Below are 21,739 nucleotides of genomic sequence, written 5' to 3'. Positions count from 1 at the left end.
TTTGTTGAGCAGTAAGCTCAAGAGTATAACTAGCATAAACATTCAAAACATGGTGCAGAAAGATGTGGTCTACATAATTAAAACATTATGAGCTTTTAGATCTAATAACTTTGGATCCATTTCATCCATCAATTTGCTTTTTCTTACCAATAAATAAAAAAGAAAAAAAAAAAGAAGATGAAAGAAAACTACACTGGATCCGCGCTAGTGAATTGCCATGTCGATGAAGAAAAATGGACTCCAACTGCATCTCCTATGCTTTTTATATGGGCACAACCTGCATTGACATAATATTGCTGCCTTTAAAATAAGAAAATATAACAAAAAATAAATAAAGAAAGAAATGGGGTTTAACTATATCACAATGAAGCATGTAAACAACTCCAATTAACAAATCATAAAGTGAATACAGATGCATTCTTTAAATATGTCAATATACATAAATGCATAATGTTTTTAAATTTTGTTACGATAGAAGTTGGGACTTGGTTTACTTATTGAGAACATTGTAATAAGTTTTCAAGTTGCTGGAATGTTTGCAAGAAAATCGAAAAATAAAATTGAGTAGAGAAAACAATGCATGACAAAGAACAGAATCTCCATTAGGCAATATCAATATTTGGGAGAAAAAAATGTTCTATTGAAATATTCACATCATTCAAAACAAAGTCATTATATAATTGAATTGTATGTACAGATAGGCGACAAGAAAAGGCTACAGAGTTGAAGAGAATGGTGTAGGCAGTAGCAGGGATAATTCAGCAATATTTGTGACAAAATGTGACTCGGTAAATGCCGGACTCTTTTTTTTCCCTTCCCCAAGGGAAGAGGGCTAAATCCTACAACTAAGTGACTAAACATATGCAGGGGAATGAAGTCCCACTTCTAGAGGTGGACTCTGCTAAATGTTTAGGCCTGACATGTTATTATAGCTAATAGTAGCTAACTTCTGGGCGGAAATATTTCCTTCTCTATAGGTGTGGATGTGAGTCAAGTCTTAAAGACCGCTGAAAAAAAACCCTGTAATTGATGAATAAGGAGTGCCAAGGGATCACGTTGCACACTATTCCTGTTAAGCAACCTAACCATTACAAGGGATTCAGTCTCAACTATTTTCTTAAAACCAGCATCCCGTGCTAGTTTCAGCCCATGATACACGCCCACAATTCATCTGCTGTCACAGTTCCAACTCCAATATTGACTGTAAAATCCAACTTCAAAGATTCCCAAACTATTGCTAGCTAGTCCCACCCTCCTGCTGGCTCAGGATTTCTTCTTTGAGCTGCCATCAGTATTCAGTTCTATTTATCCTGCTGGGAATATCCGCTTAATGGAAGATTCAATTCTAATTGGCTTCCAATGCACAACTCAAAAGCATCACTGATCTCCCAACCATATTCAGAATAGTCTTTTTTCTATTCTTTTCTTTTTTCCTGGATAAAAAGGTGGGTTAATGCTTGGTACAAACAAACTCTTATTTCTCCAGGTCAAAAGCGGCCAAACTGCATGGACAACTATAATTAGCTACCTTAAATATCTCTTTGTTTCTCAATCAGTATTCAACTTTTGAATTAGGCACCAAATCCTTTGGATTAAATAAACTCCATACGCTCAAGCCTTGCAACTGTCTGTTAGCACATGTAGAGTGTTTTAACGCATAGCCACTGTTATTACTTAAGTTGCGGACTGCCTCTCTTTTTGGTTGATAATTTGTCCTGCATAGTCGGAGCCTTAAGTTTCTGGGGACACCAGTTTCCATTGTGTAAATGGATATCCTTCTGCGCCTGACTTGCCCTGCAGATTTCTTTGAGCAGCCTTGATGGAAAACTGACCATCCTGTGAGTGATTCCTCTCTCGTCTTATTTGATTTCCTATAAACTGTTACTTATTCAATTCTATACGTACAATCTGATTATTGAGGAAACTTGAAATAACCATAAGATCATTATTGTAGAGAAATCATAAATTAGATTATTTGAAATTCATTAAAATCATATGAGATATGTACAAAAACACGAGAACTAGTGTTCAAACTATACGCAAAGAAACTAATGATTTTGACATAAAAGTAGGTTTGGACCAAGGATCATCATTGAACCTATCTATTTGCAATAGTTTAAGATTAAATAACGAAAGATATACAAGAAGCATTTAATGGAGCATGTTGGTTGCTGATACATAGTTTTGTTAGACACTTTTAGTAAAGCTAAAAAAAGGACTAGCTCAATGCAGAAGGCTCTCATCATTTCAGCATTTGGATAGGGTCAAATAAATGCAGCCTTATCTCCGCATGCGTAGAGACTATTTTTCATTTCAAACCCATGACCTCCAAGTCACAATGGTGCAACTTTACCATTGCACTAAGGCTGTTCTCACAATTCTAATAATACTCTAGCAATAAAAGTGAAAACCCACAGAAATACATTTGAGTCAGAGTTTGAAATTTAGTATAACTAAAACAGAATATATAGAATGTAATCCAAGTATTCAACAACAACATAGTTTGTGAAATGTAATGATAACAATTCAATGTTAGAGAGTTATTCAAAATAACCGTTATTGATATTTAGGATGATAACGTGACGATGTAATGTTGGGCAAAGTAGAGACAAGCTTTTGGTATCTTATATATGATAAGGGAATATCGAAAAAAATTCTATTGGAGGATTATTCGACAATGTATTTTATATGACATAAAATATCATGCACTGAAAAAGAAGCAATGACATTGCAAACCATTGCTGATATGGGAATGTTGAAATGGATGATACGATTAACTCAAATAGATAAGATTAGTAATTCATTTAATCTTTTTATGGCAGGTAGGGTGGAACTCATCAGATCAGTTATATCTTCCTATTATTACTTTTGGGCTGCAGTATTCTCTGTACCTGTAGGGGTTCAAGAGGAAGTCGAGAGGAGAGTAAGTAATTTTCTCTGGAGTGGCAATCATGATAAAAAGAAAATCTCTCTCCTTGCCTGGGATAAAATAACCTTGCCTAGATCAGAGGGTGGTTTGGGATCTATGAATGCTAGGGCCAATGATTCAGTGATATGGAAGTCTATTTTGGCCAACAGAGAATTTATGATTCAGCATTTTAATTTCTCTATTGGGAGTGAACAGTACTTTAACTTATTTTAAGATCGCTGGTTCAATGGACAGTCTCTTCAGCAGAAATTTGGCCTTAGAAGGTTATTGCCAGCAGGATTTACCTATTCTGATAAGCTTGCTTTCTGAAGACTACTACTGGATGGAATATACCTGACTGCTGGCCTGCTGAGGTTGGACAGTTTTTCAATTCCTTACCTGACAGAGGGACTGAAGATTCAATTAACTGAAAGCATGGTCAGATGTTCTTTAAATCAATGTGGCGTGAGTGCAGACAAAAGGGTAACAAGGTGTCATGGCACAGATTATTTTGGAACTCTGGTAGACCTAGAGTGTCCATCCAAACTGCCTTGATTCTCCACAACGCATTTCCCTTTCAATCTCAGGAAGAGAGGTTACATTGGACCAGCTATATGTCATTTGTGCTTCAAGAATGCCGATTACAGAGATCATTTGTTCTATACTAGACAGATTTGGCAGTGGATATCTCAACTATGTCAGTGGGAAGCAGTTTTAGAGATGCAGCACTTCTCTGAGGTTTTATCTTGGTTTATTAACAATACTAGTGGTCAATCCATGAAGTGCAGATTAATGAGGTGTCTTTTCACATCTATTGTGTGGTGTATCTGGAATGAAAGAAACAGAAGGGTTCATGGGGGCAATTTTCATTCTTCTCATCAACTGGCCATGGAAGCATGCTTTGAAAGCCTAGCAGCAGTGGGATTGTCCCTCTCTGATCTAGGCATCCTGTTGGATTGTGCATGTGGATAAAGGGATTCTTAGGGGGCTTTCCTTTTGCTTACCTAAGTTTAGAGCAGACCATTTTTTTTGCTGTGTTTTTATACGTTGGTTCAGTCTTGGGGTATGCCCTAAGTTGGTTTTTTTTATTTTTTATTATTATTATTTTTTTTTTACTTTGATGTTTTATTAGTGGTCAGTTGTTGATCACTCTCTCCTATTGTACTTTATGTTTATTTGTATCAATAAAATCAATCCCATGCAGGGAAAAAAAAAAAAAAAAGATTAGTAATCAACATGTTAAAGAAAGATTAGGTATGGCACATATTAGTGAAAAAATAAGAGAAAGTACATTTAGATAGTATGGTCATATATAACAAGGCCAAAAGAATGCACCAGTAAAGAAAGAAACACAAATTAAAATAGATGGTACGAGGCAAACAGGCAATCCGAAATTAACTTGGGATTAAGTTATTAGAAATGACCTTAATATATATAGCTTACAATAGAAAAGAATAAAAAAGAGGATTCATGTGGCCAAACCCATTCAAATGAGACCAAAGAAATGATTATAATGATCATACATATGTATAAAAACAAAAATATATGTGTATATGATTTAATTAAAGAATAAAAGAAGCGTCATATTATAAGCATATATTATGAGTTTACATGACTAAAATTCTCCCATAAAAACTTATAACAAATAAGTATTTTTCAACAGTATAACAAATGGTCTCTATTTCTATCTTATATTATTAAAAATTGTATCAAAATACTAGTAATTTTGCATGGACATTGACATTCAATTAAATTAAATATGACATATTCTTAATTCTTCTAGAAAGTTTTTGAAACCCTTATTAAGCTTGTCCTGAGAAATATACTACGATTACACACTAGAAATGCTATACTGTCATTTCAAGTTGTGTAAACCGTATTCTAGAGTTTTTGAAAAGTATCAAATACGTGTTCGAAACAATATATATATATATAATTTCCAAATTATTTATTTGTTCAGTAAATATTGAACACGTAGCTGGAATCTGATATAGATACAATACGAGTGTGATTCCTTACTTCACACTGCATCCTTCTAATGTAGCATACACCACCTACTTTGCGATTATAGAAATATTAACACCTTGATGATTTCCTTAACCCCATTCACTCATCGACTTGCAGAGCTAATTCCACCCCACAAGAGGTATCTTCTATTGGCAGTCTGTACTATCCCATAGAAATCTCTTCTTATTGAGAATTTCCCCAAAAAGCTGCTCGAGGATTTTTGTGGCCATATTCACACTCTATTCTGGACCCTTACAGAATATAAATCACATTTATTTGCTCATTCAGAGCATGTGAAAATAGCATCAAATGCCAAACAAAGAAGAGATGATAGATTGGAGGGCATGCCTTATCAAGTTCCAATCCTTACTGGCCCTGACGACTCATGTAACATAGCTTTATAAATTAGTTACGATAACTTCTCAAGGTATGAACATAGCATGAGAAAAGAGCATCAAATCCACTTCCATAAAACAAAACATTATGTACAGCTCTGATGATACCCAACTCCCATCACTCATTGTATGAACAGGTACCTTAGCAATAAATATATTCACTCACTTGCTGACTAGGAATGAAGCTGCTTTGTGTAGGAGAGGCCAACTTAGAAGAAGAGGAGGAGGAAGCCACCTAACTACAAATTTTTTAGATGATTCTCTGGGCAAATTTACTAAGACTTATAGGGCGAAATTGACCAATTGTTTCCATATTTAGCACCTTCAGCACCAGTGTAATGTATGTTTAGTTGAGTCCTTAAGCTAATGTTCCAGTTACAGAAGCATCCTTGTAACCATTGAATCACTCACCTTATACCACCAATTTTATAAGACACTGTCCGTAGTCCGTCTGGACCAGGCACCTTATACGGAGCCATAATTATACAGAGCCATAGATAAAAGCACCTCCTTAATTCAATTCTGTTACAGATGGAGCCAAAGACTTGAGTTCTTCAGTTAGACAAGGAAAGTGCACCACTAATAGCATATCCTGCTTTGTGATTATAGCTGCCGAACAGAGTTCTCGAATGTAAGAAACCCCTAACTCCTTCAGGTTCTCCTGATTGGCATTCCACACACCCCTTATTTGTTTCAAGACCAAAATCTTACTTTTATGTCATCGCATCATAGTTGTAGTATGAAAATACCTGGTATTTCTTTCAGCAAACTACATCCACTTTACTGTAGATTTCACGATACCAGTGAATTTATTTTTGAAATAAGATCTTGAACATGCAGACTAGCTTACCTTCTAACTTATTGGATTACCACTACTCAACTTTGCACCCTTCAACTCTAAATAGCAGTCTCTTTAATATATTACAAAAAGTAGTCTGTTTCAATACCTAGCAGCTTCAAAATTTTGGAGCCCTACAAAGAAAAAGTAGGCTCCTCATTCTTCCAACTCCTATATAGTAATTCCAAAAATTATCAACCAAACAACCTCAAACCTAAAAAGGTCTAGCTACAACAGCAGGAAGGGTACAACATCCAACAGTACTGGATGGTGGTCTGACTGAGTACATGTGAAGTGCTTCACCATGGTCTGAGGAAACAATTGCTGCCAAGCTGACTTAGAAGATATCTTATCCAATCTCAAATTCTCAATGACTAGCCAAACCATATTTCCACATTAGACCATGTGTATGCTGGGCGATGAAGCCCGGATCAATCAGCTTGCAATCACTAATCCATTCCATAAATATGGTGCACCTTTGCTAGTTTACTCTGAACTCAAACCATTTTTCCATCTGAAAGACCATGTGGTTAAAACCCTCTGCCATCACCCACTCCAGACCATGTGCTCTGGAGTCCACAGCGAGCAAATTCTGCTGCAGCCGGGCAAATCTCAAAGAATTTCTCCCTTATGTTAGGATTTAGGGTAGCATATACTACTTGTTAATGACCATTGCCTGTGACATTACTGATTTTCAACGGATAGATGTACTGGGACAATGACACCATAATTTCTAATCATACTGGCTCATGCAGTGATATAATCCAAAACCCACTGAAAAACCCTGAGCAACATCAACCTTATCAAACATTGAGATTGTTAAAGACCAATCCTCGATTCCATAATCGCTAAAATCGGTAGATCCCAAATCTTGAGGAGATCTTTAGTTGTCTTAAAGAACTCCTTTGTCCCAGCACCTCCATGATTCGAAGTGAAATTACCTATTTTTAATTTAAAGTTCTACGCAATAAGATGTGGCCTGCCTGATTAGGTCCCCTTCTAGGGATATGGATCTCGGAGAGGGTATAGTAAATCAAATTTTCCTCCTTGATCAAAGCTCTATCCCTCAGTCCTTTGCAAGATTTCTTCAAAGGGAGAGCCCATAGGCTTTTGGGGTTGGAAGTCCCCGCTGAGCTGTCAAATCTTGAACTTTTACTTTCTCATTTAATCCGTCCAATTAAATAGAAATGAAGGGGAACTACCCACCTCATTCCGCGGAGATTTCTCCTCCTCATCATTTAATATCTCATTAGTACAATTCATCTGCGTGTCATGTTCATTCCTCAAGGACCCTCCAAACTCCATTAGCATCCTTTTTTTTTTTATAAGTAAGATTGATATAAAAAAGGCGTTCAAAAGGGAAAACAACCCTCACAAGCTACATAAGGCCAAATAGGGCCTCTAAACTCTCACATAGTCCAAAAAATCAACTATCTCCTCCATGGATTTACAATTTCTCCCAAAAACCTAACAAAAAAGAATGCTAATAATGGAGAACTTCAACGCACCGATAGGAGTCTCAATCCTTGCCGCAAAGCATCTCCTATTTCTTTCAAGCCATAAACACCACCAAATGCACAAGGGTGCAACCCTCCAGAAATCACGGACTTTGGCACCCACTATACAATCTCTCCAAGCCTCAATCAAGCCTCTTGAAGACCCAGGCATAACCCACTAAACCCCAAACAAACACAACAACAAAACCCAACAATCCAGAGCCACAGAGCAATGCAAAAGAAGGTGATTAACCGTTTCCTCATCTATCTTACACATGCAACAGCGATTGACCACAATCTGTCTCCTCCTCCTTTGGTTATCTTGGGTCAAGATCTTCCCCAACACAGATGTCCATGCAAAGAAAGCCACCTTGAGGGGGGCCTTAGATCGCCAAATACCTTTACACGGGAATGAATCCCCTGGGGCATCCATAAGACACCTATATATATACTGAACATCAAAGAGCAGTGTTTTTAAAGGCCCAAGGCGCTAGAGGTCCTTCGGAGCCTAGGCGCAAGGCGCGCGCCTGAGTGAAGTGAGGTGCACAATTGAAAATTTAAACTACCACAATAACATTCATCTCTCATAAATCATATCAATATTCTAAAAATTAATATCAAATATAAAAAAGTAAATCTATCAACTATACAAGCATCCAACAACCATAAAACATAGCACAAATTTGTTTTCTTGAAAGGCAAAGCAAAATGTGTTTTTTTGAATGGCAAAACAAAGCACAAAAAGAAATAAATATCTTAACAAAAAAAAAAAATTGTTAACAAGAAAAAAAGAAAAGAAAAAACAGAGCCAAAAAAAAAAGGACAGAGAGAGAATAGAACTAGACGAAGAGAGAGATGTAAACAAAGATAAGAAGAGAGGAGAGATCTAGAGGAGAAGAGAGAAGAAAGAAAGAAAGAAAGAATTGACGTGGCTTCGTCGTTCATCTCTGCAACAACAGTTTCATCTTCATCTCACAATCTCATTCTTTCGTTGTTCGGTTAAAACTTTAACTCTTGGACTTTCTTTTTTTTTTTATTCTTTTGAACAAAAGTTCCTTCTATCGTATAATTGAGCTTTCTTTTTTGTTTATTAAGTTGCCAAAAGCACCCTTTTTGGCTTAAGAAATAGAATATTCGTATTTTTTTAAACAAATATCAGTGAAGCGCGCCTAGTAAACATCAGTGAGCCTAGGATGACAACAGGTGCTAAACCTGAGCCTCGAGCCTAGGCGTGCCTTTAACAACACTGTCAAAGAGACCATGGGAAGTGGGAGTCCACACCCAGGAATTAGAGACAGCACCCACAATCTCCTAGCAGTACAAAAGCTCCAACAAACCAATGACATCCTCAATCTTCCAATCCTGAAAATGCCTCAAAAAATGCACATCCCAGGACGTTCTCCCATCATCAAGTCGAGTTAAGCACCAAGGCATGTCTATCCATAGCAATCCTAATTAATGACAAGTTAGACGTGTAAAGTTTTGATGAGCCTACTAGAGTGCTGATTTCATCTGGGTTAATATTCTCCTTATCACCCCCTTTCAACACTATTGGATTTAGATGTACACTTCGACTAACCTTTGACCCAGCCCAACCAGCTATTTCACCAAATCCACGACTTCGATCACAATCCTAGTCTATTCTTTAACTCTGTTTTGTTACAAACCCTCCCTGCTCAAATCAGCACCAAGATTCTCTATCAGCATGTCATCTTCACCTTAGTTACCAAATTGAAATGTCTATCTTCACCACCAATGCTGTGGTTTGCAAACCGTGATCCATTAGCCAGCAAGGGTTTTGTATTAGTTAAGCTATAATGAAAAGCCCCTCATTAGAATATGCATGGGCTCATTACCATATGAACTTTAATTTTGAGACACGGACTTGACCATTGAAGGATAACAATGTAAAGATTATAAAGTCAAATTTTCATATCAAAATTCATTTAGGATAAACCACATGCTACAGTAAAACTTTATATCGTTTTTTTTTATTTATTATTATTTGAAAAAAAAGCCAAATTTGACCATATTGAAGCTTCGTTTTTAAGTGGCTCATAGGAATTCATTTTAAGGTATTTTGACATGATTTATTTATGGCAGAACCATTTAATATGAGCAAGGTGATGATGTGATCTTTGCTTGCATGATTTTTCGTACTCCAAATATGCTAAGTTGAAATAGAGCTCATGACAAGTGCCATGCGGTTCACCTCAAGGAAACCCTACTCTTTATTTTATTTTATTGATTGGATGATGATGGCAATGATGAGGCGGAGGAGGAGAATTATGATATAGTGGGAGGGTCCCCAAGAAGAGGCGAGGAGAGAAGTAAAGTCCTAGCCACAGAGAGAGAGAGAGAGAGAGGCAGGAGCAGTTACAAAAGCAAAAGACCAAAAGGGTAGAAGAACAATTTTGAAAAATATAACTCCTTTCAGTTTTCCATTTTCATGCCCTCTCCAGAATTCTCTAATACAATGAAATGGCATGGACATTTGAAGTCCAATAATAAATGAGTTCCTACTTCAAACCTGAAGTAGGATAGCACTATCCTATATATATTAATTTACAAATGAATAGTAATTCTTATACCTCGCAATAATTTTATGAAAATTAATCTTTTGCCATCCAACCACAGCATTATATAACTTTAATGTGTTTCCCATGCATGCTAAATATCAAGCTGATCGAAATAAAAGACTGATCAATGAACTCATTTTTCTCTTAATAAATATTTTCTAAAAGAAGTCTATTATTGGATGCAACAGTAAGTCTCCAATTAATCTGACTTTTTTTATCCTTGATAAACATAAGGACGTTTAATCCAGCTGTTGGATGCAAAAAAAGATGAATCCTACAAAAGTTGTGGGCATGAATAAGATTACTACTTTTTATACTAGGTGTGAACTGATCCTCCTATTTATATTTATATATGCATATACAGTGCAAAAAAGAAGTTGAAACAATATTTTTGATGAGAATATATTTTAGACTAGGACTTGGAAAGTAAAATATATTGGTCTTTAACACCCTCGATTGTCTTGATCTCAATAAAAATAATTTTTATTAATTATCTCCATCATTTTCAATTTATGCCACCTCTAAATGTTTACAAATGCATTCACTTACATATTCATCTTTAAAAATCTGCCACTCTTTTCCTTGGATGTTAATGGGCATCTTACATCTTTACCCAATCACATCCAATTAGAAAGCATTGCTAGTATTCTATTGATCTAAAAAACTTTTCATTTGATTTGATTAGTTCATTACCATCACAAATGACCCTAAAACCAGTTGGATGTTCAATGGAGAATCCAGTCACGTTTGGGATTCATAAAATATTAGGGAAAAAGTTTCTGTATGGCTATTGTGAATAAATCTTAAGAACTTCCGTGCACAAATCTATTGATAACAAGGTAGATCTTAGTGAGAAAAACGTAGACTATGGACTTTTATTGGGCTCAGTTAGATTTCGATTGCCGTTGGGTGCACACTTTATGCTGGTTCCATGATGAAGAAAATTAAGAGAATAAGTGATAGAGATCAAGACATGGCATGCATGCATGAACACAATATGATGCGCGCCTATTGTTGAAGGGCAAGACAGATAGATTTTAGGGTTTTAGAATATTTTACATATATGAGTAATAATATTATTTAGGAGTTATTTCTATTATTTATATTTATATTTTTTACAACATTTTATTTAGAAAAATTAGTAATTAGGGTTGCATTAGAGTTTATCTATGATTTGCCTAACATGGATTTTACATTTTATGATTGATTGACATTTTTAAGTATTTTTTTTTTTTTTATAAGTAAAAATAATATTAAAAAAGGCGTTCAAAAGGAGAACGCGTCCCAATTACAAAAGTGGAACCGGAGCTAAGGCCCCAAAGAATCCAGAAAAGTAATTAAATCATATGAAGAAGAACAAAAGCTCCTCTTCACATAATTGAAGAGAGAACGAAGAATGTAAAGTTTGACCGTTTCCGTAGGCGACTCTTTTCCTTCAAACATTCTGCTATTTCTCTCCTTCCAAATGCACCAACATACGCAATGTGGTACAATTCTCCAGAACTCGCGAACGTCTCTTCTCACTCGACAACCTCTCCAAATATAAATCAATTCCTTAGTAAATCGTGGCATAACCCAACACATGCCAAACAACCCAACAATAAGATTCCAACAGTCAATCGCCACAGGGCAATGCAAAAGGAGGTGGTTAACGGACTCCTCGCCATCCTTGCATAGACAACAGCGATTAACTATACAATTGCCCCTTTTTCTCAAATTATCAATTGTTAGAATCTTTCCCCACACAGCAGTCCAAACAAAGAAAGCCACCCTAGTTGGAGCCATAGACCGCCAAATAGTTTTCCACGGGAAGTCTCGATTAACAAAATTTGACAAACATAAGAACAAAGATCTAACTTCGAAACAACCATGAAAAGAGGGAACCCAACTTAAAACATCATTACCTCTGCCAACGCCCTCTTGTCGATACAGAAGATTCAAAAAAACACATACCTCGTCCATCTCCCAATCCTGAAAAGAGCGCCGAAAATGCACATCCCATATAATCCCGCTGCTATCAAGTCGATAGCAGTCGACTATGTAGGCGTGTTTATTAACGGCAATACTATATAATCTTGGAAAGTACGAGAAAGTGAAAAAAACATCCCATCCTTTCCAAATAGCCTTCCACATCCCTACTCCTCCCGCTATGGTAACCGGACGCGTAGACCAACCTCCAACCTCTTCGCCAAACCGACAAGAGACTTACCCAAGAGAGCTTGATTGAAAGGAACTAAACGTCTTATACCAAGTCCACCCTATTTCACAGGCTTACAAACATCCTCCCATTTGACAAGGTGGTACTTGAACTCATCGCCCTTACCACCCCAAAGGAAATCCCTTTGAATTTTTTCAATCATGTCTGCAATGGAACAAGGGATTTGGAACATAGAGAGAAAATAAGTGGGAAGGCTCGACAAGGTGCTCTTTATAAGAGTAACTTTACCCCCTTTTGACAAGTATTGCTTCTTCCAACCTGCTAATCTCTTCGCGTACCTGTCAATAACAGAATCCCAACTCCCTACTAAGCTAGAAGAAACCCCTAGGGGCAAACCCAAATAAGGAATAGGGAATGAGCTCACTCTGCATCCAAGGACTGCATCTAAAGAGGAAATATCCGGAACATTCCCTACTGGGACAAGCGCACTCTTTGTCACATTGACCTTTAGCCCGGAAACTGCCTGAAAACAAGTCAAAACACACCTCAAGTGTTGAAGTTGAGACACATCAGCATCACAGAAAACCAGGGTGTCATCTGCAAAGAGTAAATGGGAAATCTCCATCTGATGGTCTAAATCTCTACCCACTCTGAAACCCTTAACAAAACCAAGGTCCTTTGCCCTATGCATCAGTCTACTTAACCCCTCCATAACAAGAAGAAAAAGGAGAGATGACAAAGGATCACCTTGTCTTATACCTCTAGAGCAACCAAAGAAACCGGCGGGAGAGCCATTCACAAGAACTGAAAACTTGACAGACGAAAGACAGGTCTCAATCCATTTCCTCCATTTACTTCCAAACCCCATTCTTTGTAACAAATAGAGTAGGAAATTCCAATTCACATGATCATATGCTTTCTCAATGTCAAGTTTGCATAGAACTCCAGGAAAACCACTCCGCAATCTGGAATCCACACATTCGCCAGCAATAAGAACTGAATCAAGAATTTGTCGTCCGCCAACGAAAGCGTTCTGGGAATCCGAAATAATTCCATCCATATCTTCCTTCATCCTTAAAGCGAGCACCTTAGCAATGAGTTTGTAAATGCAGCCCACCAAACTAATAGGACGAAAATCCTTTATATCTGAAGCACCTCCTTTTTTTGGAATAAGGGCAATGAATGAAGCATTAAGCGATTTCTCAAAGACGCCAAAAGAATGAAACTCCTGAAAAGTACCCATTACCTTATTTCTTACAACCGCCCAACTATCCATCAGAAATCGCATAGTGAAGCCATCAGGTCCCGGAGCTTTGTCCCTATTACAGCTTGAGAGAGCTTTAAGAACTTCTTCTTCAGTGAAAGGATTCTCAATCCTATCTCTATCAAGCTCAGAAATAGCCTCAAAATGGAGACCATCAAGTTTGGGCCTCCAATCTAAAAGCTCTGTGTAAAGCTTCTGATAAAAGGAAGCAATACCGTTACGCACCTCTTCCTCTCTCCACAACTCCTCACCATCCAACCGAATTCTTCCAATATGATTACTCCTCCTATGAGCGTTAGCTAACCGATGGAAGAATTTTGTGTTCCGATCACCTTCCTTTAACCAAAGAGCTCGGGATTTTTGCCGCCACGAGATCTCCTCCATACTAGCAATCTCAGCAAATACCGCCTGACAAGAGACTCTCCTGGAACGAAAAGATTCCATATCCCTTCCGGCCTCCTCAAGACGATCAATCTCTGAAAATTCAGCAAGTACTCTATTCTTCCTCCATTCCAAATTCCCGAAGACATCCTTGTTCCACTGCTTAAGAGCTAATTTGAGAGCCCTTAACTTCTTTGCAATTGTGAAACTGGGCGAGCCTCAAGAAGTGACTCCTTCCCACCAAGAACTAACTTTTCCTTGGAAATCATCCGCACGCAACCACATATTCTCGAATCTAAACGGGGATCTTTGAGAGCATAAACCTCCGCAATCCAAAACCAAAGGCACATAGTCGGAAGTGACCCTTTCTAACACCGCTTGAACAACATCCGGGAACTTCTCTTCCCAATCCCCAGAATTAAAAATCTGTCTAACCTTGATAGAGTTACTGGATCCCTACCATTGGACCAAGTATAAGCTGCTCCTTCCATTGGTAAATCAACAAGAAGATGCTCATCAATAAAATCAGAAAATTGATCCATTTCTAGAGATTTTCTTCCCCCTGTAGACCTCTCTGACGAGGATCTAACAGCATTGAAATCCCCTCCCAGGCACCAAGGGAAAGACCATAGTCCTTGGACATGGCGAAGCTCCTCCCAAAAGATAGGTCGAACATCATCAACAACCGGTCCATAGACTCCGGTAAAAACCCACTTGAAGTTGTCCTCTTCCATCTTAAACATGCAAGATAAAGAGAATCTTCCCATCCATACATCCGTTCGAGTTAACCATCTACTATCCCACATAACTAATATCCCACCCGAAGATCCTATAGCATTCAAAGCCTCCCATTCCACAAACCTTCCTCCCCACAAACTCTTAACCTCCCTGTCAGTAATGGATGCCAACTTGGTTTCTTGTAAGCAAACCAGCTGGGCACCCCACTTCCTTAAAGCTACCTTCACCACCCTTCTCTTGTTCGGATCATTAAGACCACGAACATTCCATGAAATGATTCGTAGCTTCATTGAAAACCAGATAAAATAATCTCCCCTCCACCCTTCTTGAGACTCCTGCTCCTGGTTTTTCCCCTTTCCTTCACCACTCCTCCTTTGCCTTCATAGTTGACTTCAGAAATGAGATTCTTTATCTCCTATACTCCTTTCCAAGATGATAAAGGCTTCGTGTTAATAACTTCATTAGTCACTGCAACTTCTCTCCCTTCCACAATTGTATGAAGGATAGATAATGTCTGGACATCATTACCTTGTGAAGAGACTCCCAGTAGCTTACTAGTGACTCTAATATTGTCAACTACCCAATCTTTCCCCATATCAACACCCTGTTCGTCGGGTCGCACCATAGCTAGTGGTGTCTCCTGTAAGATTTCAGAATTCTTCTCCACCCAAGGTGTAAGCTCATTGGAGCATACCTGTTGAATAGAACCCAGATCATCAAGCACTTCCTCTTCCAGCTCCTTATCATTTTCGTAAAAAGAATCAGAATCTGAAACAAAGTCAGTCCTATCATTCTCTGTGTGAGGCAAGCAATTAAGACCTTTCAGAGCGACACTTAGTCGAAGCTCTTTAAATAAAGCTACAGCCTCTTCATTGGACAGCTGGAAGTGGAGGTCTCTGCCCACGCATACTGTAATCCCTTCAGATAGTTTCTGAACAGCACAATCAGCAATCACCTACTATAGCCTCCACAAAGCTCGCTGCCGCAGTTCCCAACATCCACATTTTATGTTTATACATGCCACAAAAAACAAAAGGGGAAAAAAAGGGAAATGTAACCTGTTTAGTTTAGTCATAGATATTTTATTATATTCATTTATTAAAATGAGGAGATGTTAAAAATCCAAAGCCCTCTTACGGAAGAAAGGAAAAGGAATGTGCATGGAATGGGTTGAAAATGTACAGCCCATGGCTCAAGGTCATAATTTACAGCACCTTAAAATTTTTACAGATGAACATAGTTGTAGTCTTGTACAAGCCAACATGTCTCATCATTTGCAAGCGGAGATGTAGCAGGATTATGGTCATCAAAACAGATTGATCATGTCCTCTTTAACCTTCCGGAAAGTGTCACGTGAAGCACTGTTCAGTGAGACACATGTAAAGTCAAAGTTACATCCACTTCATCTCTTTACCTATTAAATGGTTCCCTATTCTAAGCCCATTGTCTTGAACAAACTTGTTTAATTGTGTTTTTGTATCGCATTCAACCACCAAGGCAGCACCCTTAGCCATTTCTCGAAACATATGAAAGGTAATGCTATGCTTCGCTAAAAGGAATCTACTATATCTATTATTTTTCTTATCCCCAACTTTAAACTTGCCAATGAGACCAATATCTATCAAAGCCAAAAAGTTACATTGTGCCCAATTTCCTACCATGGCTTCAATGGAGCAAGAGTGACAAAAAATGGAGATTTAAAAACAAGTAAACAGGATCAATGCAAAAACATCCAACATGTAACACATTGTATAGTTAAACAATACACCTGAACCATTACAACTACAATAGAATCGCATTAACTTGTGATTAGGTAATTTCTTGATTGGACAGAATGGATACTTATTTTAATTCAATTGAGGAACTGTACATCAAGGCATTAACCAGTCAATAAAATAGCTCATGATGAGGCATCATTACTGTCACGACCCGCCCCCGCACCGTGTACACTCTCCCCTCGGAGCTCACGGTTTTGCCCAAAATGCATCTACATGGTTAAGGGATGTTCACACATATCTACAAAGGGCGGGGTGGGTCGTGATGTCAGAGCCAATCCCCAGTCAGAAATAGGGGGCGTGCACAAGCCCATGAGGGATAGGAGTCCAGCAAAGACGCTGGGTCCCAAGAGGGGGTGATTGTGACGTTCCACATCACCTGGGAGAAAAAGTTGTTGATATTTATATGTGTAGACACCCTTAACCATGCAATATTACACAATATGCAAAAACCAAAATTATACTTATTGCATTAGGTTATTATTACACAATATGCAATATTGTCAAAGCATACAAATCACTGTATCATATACTCCAGTTTTGACTACTCACATAGGTTATCAATTACCGCCAGTTTCTTTGGGAGTCTTTGCCACAATAGAGAGAGCATGCAAACCAGACTGAAGCTCATCTGCCAACAGATCATAGACCATTCTATGGCGCTTCACGAGGTTTTGCCCATTGAACTTCTCGGACACAATCTTGACATTGAAATGAGTCTCATTCGCATTGTCTTTAACAGCAGGATGGCTTGCATGCTTATAGGAAACATCTTCCACTTCTAAAACGCTGGCTTCCAGTGCAGATTGAAGCTTTGACTTGATTCTGTGTGCCCTCGACAGCAATACACTGGCTCCTCGTGAACCCATTTCAATTCCCTTCAAAAACACCCAAATTTCAAAGTCATTGTATTTAATTTCCTCTCACCCGTTTGGTTGCTGGAAAACAGTGAGAAAATAAAACGAAATCGAAGTCCTTACATATTAAAATTTTAAATTTTTTTTGAGATATGAAGAAAACACTACATTCAATTCAATGCAACTTATCCAAATTAAAACAACTATTTAGATGAGTTAAAATTCATTCTTTTATTTTAGAAACAAAATTAACAGAACATATGATAGAACAAATTTTGCTTACGTCTGTTTTCTTCTGTTCTCCCAGCAACCAAACAAATAGGGTTTGTTACGCAATTAAAGGGAAAAAAGGTAGAGGAAAAGATGGAAGGAGAAAGAGAGGAACTTACAGTTCGTTAGCAGATTGTCTGTTTTCTTCCGTTTCTCTCAGCAACCAAACAAAGAGGGTTTATTGCGATTTTGATTCGGTCACTCTTTTTTATTATTATTATTATTATTTTTTATAGATGTTTTGGAGCGTTCAGATTTCATGATTCATTCAATCTCCATCAGGGTCGAATAATTCATTAAGTGGGTCTTACCACTATATTTAACGGTCGGGTACGATACCTACACGATATTTTAACAAAATTCAATTTATAAATAAGTACTTCTTAAGATCTAGGGTTAAGTGCAAAAAAAAAAAAAAAAACCCATATATAGAGTTTATGCAAAATTAGTTTTTACTTTTGAAAATGTGCATATTAGTACATAAAATAGAAAAAAATGTGCAAATAAACCCCTCTGATCATTTTTTATAAAAATTAAATATAAAAACCCTATTTTACCCTTTTGATTCTCATTTTGCCCCTCACCCATATATGCATATAACCCCCTTATATGGCTTGGCTCGGCGGGTATTGGCTGAACGGCTCAGCTCGCTGGAAATGTGACCGGATTCTCGCTAGAAAATTCGCCGAAATCGGATTGTCGCTAGAGAAGAAGATATGTAAGGCACGTGAGATCTACGCGCAGAATTTCAGGTGACGAGTGTAACATCGTCTGTGGCTTTTCTTTGCAACGCCGTGCTCATCTTGGTCTTGTGGACCTTATTCTGCGATCAAAATATGGTTTTGATCACGTTTAATTTCTACGTTGTTGGCTCTCTCTCTCTCTTTCTCTCTCATCTCTGTAATGTCTCAATGATGGCTCTAGGATTGGGGTAAGAAATCCATCTCCCCAACGCCATCCGGCTCCTACCACTGCAAGTGGACCGGCGTCTCATGCGACTCCTCCGGCCGAGTCTCCAACATCAACCTCTCCGGCGAATTACCCTTTGATCTCAACCAGCTCTCTCACCTCAAAACTTATCTCTCCAACGAAACCAGTTCTCTGGCCCCTTACCCTCTCTCTCTAACCTCGCATCCCTCCAACGAAACCGGTTTTGGTGGCGAGGACTTCGTGGATATTTAAGAAAAGGCGGAGCAATCGGAGGGAGTAAGCGAGAAGAAACAGGCGGAGTACCACCGTCAACTCCCCTGTTTCTCCTCTACTTGCTTTCTCGGCGAACAAACCGGCGCCATTGTAGGAAACGACATAGGAGTCACCATCGACGACTACTCTGAAGACATCGTCTTCTTGCTGTACTGCTTTGAAACCCAAACGTACAAAGGTTTGATCACCTTCAGGTTTCGACAGAGAGGGCAAGTGGAATGGGATTGAAACCACATTCTAATCCATCTTTGAATGATTTGGGATTGAATTCTAATATGGGTATTGATTTGAGGACTGAGGGATCGAGATGCCTAGGGCAGCAGTGGCGGTTAATTTTACATAGTCGAGTATGAAGTCGAAGCGGTGGCGGCGACGTCAGGTGGGGAGGCCGTTGGCGACCGTGTCTTTTTGGCGGCAGTACCAGAACCATTTTGGCATACAGATGAAAGAAAGAATTTAATAGAGGTTTGTTAATAACTTCTATAGATGGGTTGGGCATTTTCCTGTTTGGGCTGTGACATTGTGCGCGTTGAAGAAGATGAACAGTGACATATGGGCATAAGGCTGTGTTTGGGTTAAGGGAAATTAGGTTTAGGTGGTGTTTGGGATAAAAGGGTCATTTTACATGCCCTTTATTTATAGTTATTAATTTATTCAACTGAAGTGAGGGTATTATTGTTATTTTATACGACAGAGGGACCTATTTGCACTAAATTGATAGTATAGGGTTTTTTTTACCACACAGGAACCGTTTTGCACTATATCGATAGTAGAGGGATTTTTTTTGCACTTAACCCTAAGATCTAATTTAATTACTGATTTGATTCTCAAAAAATCATTTCTACCCGTTGCTTGTATAATATGATTATATATACAATAATCTTTATTTATTTTACAAGTAAGAGATGCTCATATAATATATGCATAGTAATCTTTGCGGGTAAAGTGCAAACAATACTCCTATAGTAGGTTTATGTGTGGAAAATACCTTTAAAGTTTCAATTTGGTACAAATAGGTCCTTCTTGACACATTTTAGTTATAATTTGACTAAATTGCTCTTTTATACACATTTTACATATTATTTAAAAATGCATCATTTTATTAAATGGCGAAAACGGTCATTTAGTATATGAAGAGTGTGATAAACACTGTAAGTATATTATATAAGTGTTTTGTACTCTATAAACTATTGTTATATATTTTGAGCTTAGCAGCTAGATTTAATTAAGAATGTAGTTTTATCACAATTTGAATAGTATTTTGAATAGTATGATAACGATAGGTGATTGAACACCCATTTGTTATTGTTGTTGTTTTTTTTTTTTTTTTCAATAAAGAATAAATACCCATTTGTTGCTATGTAAAGAATTATATATATATATGTGTGTGTGTGTGTGAAAATTTATTGCAAATTTTAAATTTTAAAATATTAAATGTATATTGTTTATATATAACGGATAAGAATCTTTAATTTAATTTTTAAATTGTATATTTAATGAAAACTGATAACTATGTTATTGTTTTTTATAATTATAAAAGGAATTGAAGTTTTCATTTCATATGACATATTGTACATTAATCTGACAATTGTAAGAACAATTTTTTATTTTAAAGAGAGATAATACATGTTATCATAAATATAAAAGAAGATTTTTTTATTCGAAAAGGTGAGAAAATACTTTAAAGTTGATTAAATATAGTTAATGCGCACATAACACTCCTATACTATGAGATTATTAGCATACACACCTCCTTGGGTATTTTCGGAAAAGTACAAGGGTAAAACAAGTATTACAATATTATTTTATGTCAGATTTTATGATTGAGGGGTGTTTTCGCACAATTTTATAAGAATAGGAATATTTTTCACATACTTTTTTAACTAAAATTAAAAATTTTACTCAAAATATATATTATGCGTGTTTTTTGCACTTGACCCAATGTTATGCTTCTCACTTTCAATTAATCTTCATTCAATTTGGAGAAGGAGACTATGGAAACTAAAAGAATGGACAATTATATGGTATTTGAGAATTCCAAAAAAATTGTTTTAAAAGAATTCAAAAACATAAAATACGGATATTAAAAAGTTCCTTTTAGCAAGTTCTATTTTGCATTTTTGATTTCATATGATTCATATATGAAGCAAAAACAGTAACTTTAAAATAATAATAATAATAATAATAATAATTATTATTATTATTATTATGTGGTGTGATTTATTCCAAAACAAAAACATGATTGGTAACTAATTGTTGCACATAAAAAAATATTTAAATTATTTTTAAAAATGGTATTTATATTATTATAATTTTTTTTTTTTTAAATAAAAAAAACCTCATTATGGTTGACCAACTTTAGTAACCAAAATAAGTAAAAAAAATAAAAAACACAAAGAAGAAGAAAATAAAATGAATAAAATATGAGAACTTTGAAGGGAAAAAAAAAAATAGAATTTGACTTAATCAAGTGAATGCAAATATTTTGAAGAGAGTTAAAAAAATAAAAAGAAGAAGACCCTTGGCAAAAGTTGTATTCCAAGATATTTCTTCATAAAAAATAGTATTTGTATTTAATTTGAAAGTTGTGACCCTAGGCAAGAGTTGTATTCCAAGAGTTATTATATCTCTTCCCAAAAGTTGGCAGTTAACATGTATATGTTTAAGAAATTATTCATCAAAATAACAAGTCACCGTTAATATCGACACATCTAAATTCCATGTTCAGGAGTCAAAAGTGGCCAGACAATAACAGTTGTTCTTCCTACAAATATACATTCATACTTCTTGAAACTTTCGCTGTAACAAACGCAAAAATAAAATGCATACTAAACACCCTTTTAGTAAATAGTAGAAGTCACGGAAAAATA

General features: G+C 36.8%; 1 long non-coding RNA gene across 1 annotated transcript; it reads right to left on the bottom strand.

Annotated features, from left to right (window-relative positions):
* LOC132285423 (uncharacterized) lies at positions 1-17,893 on the bottom strand. The gene is made up of 3 exons (XR_009472536.1): positions 17,786-17,893; positions 17,092-17,417; positions 1-277 (listed from the first exon to the last, which is right to left on the bottom strand). It is a non-coding gene; the product is annotated as an uncharacterized LOC132285423 (long non-coding RNA).
* Positions 17,894-21,739: the final 3,846 nt, after the last annotated feature.

The sequence above is a fragment of the Cornus florida genome, unplaced genomic scaffold (genome assembly GCF_030987335.1).
Source record: "Cornus florida cultivar Cherokee Brave unplaced genomic scaffold, ASM3098733v1 CherokeeBrave_3.0.0_Hap2_Chr11, whole genome shotgun sequence".
Taxonomy (NCBI): Eukaryota; Viridiplantae; Streptophyta; class Magnoliopsida; order Cornales; family Cornaceae; genus Cornus; species Cornus florida.
Note: the sequence above shows the minus strand (reverse complement) of the source record. Positions and strands in the feature narration are given on the sequence as shown.